Source organism: Biomphalaria glabrata, chromosome 7 (assembly GCF_947242115.1).
Source record: "Biomphalaria glabrata chromosome 7, xgBioGlab47.1, whole genome shotgun sequence".
In the NCBI taxonomy this organism is placed as follows: Eukaryota; Metazoa; Mollusca; class Gastropoda; family Planorbidae; genus Biomphalaria; species Biomphalaria glabrata.
The window spans coordinates 34,640,707-34,648,048 of NC_074717.1; the positions used below are offsets into that span (position 1 = coordinate 34,640,707).

Here is a 7,342-nt window from a genome sequence, read left to right on the forward strand (position 1 = left end):
TTGTTATACATATATATCTAACGAGTTTATCAAAAGAACAGCGAAACTTTTATAAATTGAGTTAGGGGTAACAATGACAATAATATATTGACATTTATTGCATATAAATGTATGTCATTTCAATGTGCACTATACCACGTTACAATGAGAATAAGGCAAGTGCTTCTATAAACAAAGTTCATATAGTTAGCAATCTATCACATTATGAAATAGAATAAAGCGAATGAAATAAAGGAATTTCTATACAAGGGAAGTAATACAAGAAATGCTAGTCCAGCAAAGATACCTTCTCGTGTTTATTGTCATATGATAAGCAAAAATACTCAACAACAAAAAAACTATGTTCTGATAATCAAATCTGATGTGTTGATATAATTATATGGCTCCTTGTGTCTCGGAAGACAATAGATGCGACCAGGTGAATCAATGGCTTTGGTTTCGTCTTGAGACGGGGCAGAATCTGGTGTGACAGATCAAGCCAATTCTGACATGACCGAGCCATCGTAGTCTTCTCTGTGTCAGAAGAGTATAGATGCTGTGCATACTGGCCCGTTTCAGAACGTCCTGGTTGGAGACATGATCCCTCCAGGAGATGCACATTATGCGTCACAGGCAGCGTAAGTGGAAGCTATTTAATCTGTGTTCTTGATGCATGTAAGTTGCCCAGCTCTCACTCCATAAAGAAGTGTGCTCAGAACGCAGGCATTGTAGACTAGGATTTTGTTGCCGTAGTCAATTTGATATTTTCCCACACGCGCTTGGAGAGTTTGCCATTGCCGCAGAAACCTTTCCTATTCTTTTTGTCAGCTAAGTGTCTAAATCTAGGTTGCTGGTCATTGTTGTTCCCAAGTATGTGAATTCCTGCACCACCGTGTGTGATTTACAATATGTATCGCTGGTATTTCTGAGGCATCTTGTGTCAGAATGTAGGTCTTGAAGAGGCTAATTGTAAGGCTAAACTCTTGACATTCACAAGCCTCTTCTATCCTTCTTGTGTGTGAGATATGGGAGCCGCATCATCGGCGAACAGCAGTTTCCTAATCAAGATACGCCTTCTCTTTGTTTTGGCTTTAAGGCGTGCCAGGTTAAATAGCTTTCCATCGGATCTAATGTGGATATATACTCCATCTTCCAGGGATTTAAAAGCGCTGGTGAAACCACTGAAAAGAAGTTTCCGAATAGTGTTGAAGCCAGAACAGATCCTTGTTTCACTCCGCTCTTGATGGAGAATGACTTAGAGTCGGAACTGTCAAACTGTACGGTGCCCTGCATATTTGCATGAAAAGTTGCAATGTAGTAAGGGACTTTAAGTTCATATTAAAATATATTTCATGGGAGAAAAATTATGGTTTTTATAAAGCGCTACTTTCATGCTTATAGCGCTATGGTCCAATCTCATTTGTGGACCAGTGGGGGGAGGGGGTATCTAGGAGTTGGTTTTCCGTGCTGCCTTTAGGCGCTCAGTAAACACAACTCTGCCCGAGTCTGGTATCGAACCTGTAGCCCCCTTCATATTTAGCCAAGCCAAGCGTACTTAGCCTCTCGACTACGCCTCCCATTTTCAAAAGGTCCTTTTTGAACACGATGAATAAAGAGCTGTAGATGTCAGGAGAATGGTTTCTGCAGTGAAGAATGCAAGAAAACGCTTTTAGCTTCGGGGCTTCGCCCGACAATATATAATATTAACAATATGTTACTATCCAGTGAACGATTTGTCTGTGAACAATTTGTCGGTGAACGAATTGTAAGTGAACGATTAGTCGTGTGAAAGATTTGTCGTGTGAACGATTTGTCGTGAACTAACTGTCTGTGAGCAAGTTGTTGGTGAGCGATATGTCGGGTGAACGAATAGTCGGGTGAACGAAATGTCTTGTGAACGAATAGTCGGGTGAACGAAATTTCTTGTGAACGAATTGTCAGGGGAACGAAATGTCTTGTGAACGAATTGTCGGGTGAACGAAATGTCTTGTGAACGAATAGTCAGGTGAACGAAATGTCTTGTGAACGAATTGTCGGGTGAACGAAAAATCGTGAACGGTTTGTCGATAAAAACATGTCAGTGAGTGAATTGTCGAGTCCCCCTTTACAATGGACTATCAAGGCTAGGCGTGCTTCAATTTTAAAATGTTGACCCATATAGTATTTTGACTACAATAATCACCATTTCATTGTCAATTACCATTAAAAATGAATAGACTGTCTTACCAAATTTTGAATGCCGGTACCAAATTTTGGAGCAAATGTTGAAAAAATTGCGAACCTTACAAGGGAGAGTATCTAAATTTATCTTGTTGGAGCTGTTTTTTTATTGGTTATCTACCTTTAATTCCTATGAATAGAAAAGTGTAACTTTATCTAAAAAAAAATATTGGAAATCAAGTACTAGGACTAGCCGCTGAACTATGCAAGTTCCATTTTACCAGACCTACTATATTTAATTCCACAACATTACGAGAACTAAGTAACATTATTTTGGGCTGTTCTGGGGACTTAGTCATACTAGTCTTAAATGCACAAGATTTAGTAATAGGCCTATTTATGCCTAATCATTATTATTCAATGTCTAAGCATCCCTCAATTTACAAAGGATTACATTTTAAATCTAGATTGAAAGACCCCATGTGGATCTATTAAAATATATTTATACTAAATAGAAAAAAGAAAAAAAAATCGCCCGAAGGGTGGAATCGAACCACTCCGACGTTAGTCGGCTACAGGTTTGAAGCCTGCACCCCAAACCACTGAGGCTCATCCGGGCACTGCTTACGTCACATCTGGTTATTTATAAATAGCGATCTTTCAATATAATTTTAAAATGAGCTTATCAAATATACATATTTTTTATTTTTTTTATTATTTGTTTTCAATTTTGAAAAAATAATCACCATTAATTCATTATTTTGTTTTAAATACAAATTATCTATTTTATAGTTATTTTATTCTTTTATATTTTTAGCAACTACAAGTTTATTTTAGTTTTGAATATGTAACTCAAGGAATTATACACTAAATTTATCTCCCTTACTTTAGTGATTATTTTTTAATAACATTAATAATTTCGCATTTCTCTCCCTTACATCATTTTGTAATCTGGCAAACACACTACGACATCCAATGTAGTATCAAAAGGTTTTAAAGACACTTAGTTTGTTTGTTGTTATTTTTTGTATTATTATTATTATTTTAAATTGTCAAGACATATTTATATCCATCCAATGACGTTTTTCATATATGTCTCCTACAATTATTTTTTTTACGTAAGAATGGTCAAATTTTCCCAAACATCTTTTTTTTTTTACCAAATCCAAAACGGTCGCAAAACGTAATGCACAGTTGATCTTAAGACAATCAAGCACATCAAAGAAGTCATTGGAAGTGAAAGCTTTTTATAACGATGTTTCTACTGATCAAAATACAGAATCCCGCTTACAACACTTCTGTTATGGAGTGTGTGCGTGTGTGTGTGTCTATATGGTGAATGTGGGAAGAGGTTAGCGATTGGTTATGAATGATGCAACATAGGTGGCAATGTCGTCGTTTTGTCTTAGTTGAGTGAGACGACTCCAGAACGTGAGACTGAAAGGTTGTGTTATTGTAGTGAGTTCGATTGTGTTAAAAGATATTATTACTTAGGTCTAGTACCGGTACTTTTATTTCATTTTATCACAAGTTGATTTTGTCTATATTATAAATAAAGTTATATTTAGTATTGTTCACAAGGAAGTTATTCAAGTGATTTGAAGTTGTTTTTTTTAGTTAAGATATATTACGTCTACAACGGTTTAGTTGCCTACCAGCAGTTTGGTGCTAAGAGTCAACGACCGAGAAACAACAGGGAGGGGGGGGGGCGAGGAAGTACTTTCTGCCACAATCAAAAGATTGAGAAATAATTATCTATGGACATTTCCACCTTAAACACTATCAGAAGATGTATTCTAATACATGGTCACTAAATACATAATACAAGGGGACGGGTTAGCACCAAACGTCGACACATAATGTGCCAACATTGCATTACAATAACCTGTGTCACATTAGTTGATTGTATTCAATGTTACAATGGACCTCATTCACTAATTGTAAACAAACAACATTTGGCCACGTGGTTCTGTATATCTTCTATACAAATTACGCAATCCATAAAGGCTGTCACGTGATACGCAATTCTCATTGTTTTATCAATATTATCACGTGGCTAAATGTTGTTTGTTTACGATTGGTGAATGAGGTCCATTAAAATGGAGGCCCTTAACTTAAAATACTCCTTCACGTTTGCAGGTGCTAAGAAAGATATGAAGAATTGTGTTGGTTAGCAGTAATTCAAATGAAGGTTAGTGATAAATGAAAGTGCAGATGAAAAGTTTGTGCCTTCCATAATGGAGGCTCGATACCTCAAGTTTAAATTCAGACTCGGGCGAATTAATTTTTTTTATTATTGTTTTTGGAAATAAATTTTTTTTTGGTTCCCATGATCTTTGAAGCTTTACAGTGAAACAAGTCTCAGGCTGGTTAGCTGCCAGGTCCGGAAGGTTGCCTGGCCGTGCGGTTGCGTGCTGGACGTTGTTCGGTTGTCTCGACGGTCATGAGCTCACACCCTCCCTGCTGTTACTACCCCCCCCCAGTCGTCCCGCGGGAGGTTTGGACTATCTTACAGTTACATACGCGTTCTACGCGTGTCCTATACATAGATGCTTTCGTTCAATGCAAGAGAATGTTGGGAAAAAAATCTTTGCTAGCAAGTTGAACGAAGTAAGCCATTGTCAGTAGACTTGGGGACAGTTGTCTTGAATTACAAACTGTCAACTATTCCTCTTCCTTGAACACAATGTTTGACAGAGACAGAGATGTGTAGACAAGAATTGCAAATAAAATGTGTGACATACCGGTATTTGAAAGTTCTAATCAATGAAAACTAACAATGTCGTAGCCAAGAAAGCACGTGGGCAGCATCTACTCCGGCGGGCCGTAAGCGATTCGCGGAACATAATTTGACAACCCTTTATTTTTATTTTTTTAGCAACCTAAGTTTAGTATAGTAGAATGTAAGATTAATTACAGCTAAGCGTATACTGTGCTGTTTATTGTCTGTGCTGTTTATTGTCCCAAGAGAATGTATATGCTCAAACTTGCAGGGCTGTGGGTGACTTGTGAGACAGTGCTTATTGCTCATGATGGTGTTTTGTATCTGGGACATCAACCAGTGAGTCCTGCTCCCCCCCCCCCCACCTCTCCGTTTTTATTTTCATCTCGTCCCTGAAACCACCACAACCACAACCGCACCAGCAATCTAGGGAACAAACAGGGCAAATACGCTAAGATACAAACACACACACACATAAACTATCTCTATAAAAACACATACACAAGCACACACAATATTTTAACGGAACAAAACACACACACACAAACACACTCGCACAAAAACACTTGACAGTGACTCATTATCTCAACACAGACACAAACGCGCATGCTTAGTCTATATCTCCATGCTTTTAATTTTGAAATATTTCAAAGTGATTTGTGAGTGTGTGTGTGTGCTCATGCTATTTTTAAAACCAATTATAGAGTCCACATAAGTGCTAAATAAAGACTCTCCTCTCTCTCTCTCTCTCTCTCTCTCTCTCTCTTATAAAAATATCTATAAATATCCTACGTGTGATAATGTGATGGAGCATTTTGTTTTTAAATGTAATTACATCTAAATATGATTTTTTTTTAAACAAGACACCTATGTCTGTGACTCAAAAAAAAAAATCACACGTTTTGTCTCAAACGTGACAAGCAGAGGGGTGGGGGGGGGGAAACCATCTTGCCCCTCCCTCCATGCGCAGTGGCCACCGCTAGACCATTACCTACCACAACGTAGATCTAAATGCTGACCACGGTGGTGCTGGTGGTAGGAGGTTCGCCAAGGTGAAGGACGATGGTACAACGCCCATGGTTAGTGGTAGTACAACTCTTGATATGTTTTAGAAATCAATAGTCTAGTGGTCTTGGCTTTAACGTGTCCTATATTCTCGTTTCGCCGAAGTGGCCATTCGCCGCACTGCTGTGATGTGCGCGCGCATCTGTGTATATGTGTGTGCGTGTGTTTTTCTCCCGGTCTTCTTTTTTTATACGTACTTCTCGTTTTGTTACGATATTGTTATTAAGCGGACACTCGCCTAATGACGAAACCACTTATTAGATGTATCAAAGCTTAAAATGACAATACTCCTAATTAGTAATAAATGTTTATCCTATAATATTATCTTATAATACAATAATAAAAATGACATCACTGATTTAGATTTTTTTTAATATAAACTGTAAAAAAAAATAATCAATGTCTTTATCTAAGCTTTGTCTTCAAGCCCAAATATTGCCATTAAATGTGTTTGGTTTAACTTTTATATAAAAAAAACGCATTGGCCTAATTGAAAAAAGAAAAGAAAGAAGGAAAGAAACTTAAACCAAACTAAATACCCACTTTTTATGATCTTATGGTATAATATGCTGGAAAGTCAATCAGAATGTGACCACATCTAAGAAACATGTAAGAATGGTCATTTTGGAGGTTGGTCAAGACTGATATTCTAGTCCTCGTATTCTTTTAATTAAGATGTCACGGCCTGAGATGGTGAGTGAAAGATTGAAAGAGTGTTGAAAAGTAATCGAACTCCAGTTATCGGATAAAAGACATACCTATGACGTGTTGCTATAAACCGGAATTTTTTTTTTCAACAGTTTTATCGCAAGGCAGCGTCGGAGAGGGTAGGGACATGGTAGACAGTGGTGCTGAAAACACCGACCACCGATGGTTGCGCTGGTGCAGCGTGCTATTTGTGGCTGTGTAGGAGAGAGAGATAGAGTGAGGGAGAGAGAGAAGAGAGGCTCGGTGAGTGAGAGAGGAAAGAGACTCGGAGAGAAAGAGACGGAGTGAGACAAGAGAGGTAGAGAGAGAGCGAGAGAGAGAGGGTCGTGGGGCAGACGGAGAGAGGAAGAGACAGGAACGAATCAATATGCTGTAGGCACAGGATCCAAAGTGTGTGTGTGTGTGTTGGTCGGTGTAGATATGTATGTATGTGTGTGTGGTTTCACGTATTTGTGTGCTTGTGTGTTTATGTGTATGGCTCAGAAGGAAGGGTGGTGCCTACGTGTGTTTCGCTGTGTGTGTGTTTATGTCTGTGTGTAAGATTGGGCTTATGAAAATTACAAATGTAGGCTTACATGGGGGGGGGGGGGAGAGGGCCCTGTCTGCTATGTATCTAGATTTAATGATAATGAGTCCGTGGGGGCAGGTTGATATTGATGGTACCACTTTTTAAAATTATTAATTATATTCAGGTAATATTTAATGTAA

General features: G+C 38.2%; 1 non-coding gene across 1 annotated transcript; it reads right to left on the reverse strand.

Moving 5' to 3' along the window:
• Positions 1-2,671: 2,671 nt before the first annotated feature.
• Trnastop-uca (transfer RNA opal suppressor (anticodon UCA)) lies at positions 2,672-2,758 on the reverse strand. Its single transcript has one exon. It is a non-coding gene; the product is annotated as a tRNA-Sec (tRNA).
• Between the last annotated feature and the right edge of the window lie 4,584 nt (positions 2,759-7,342).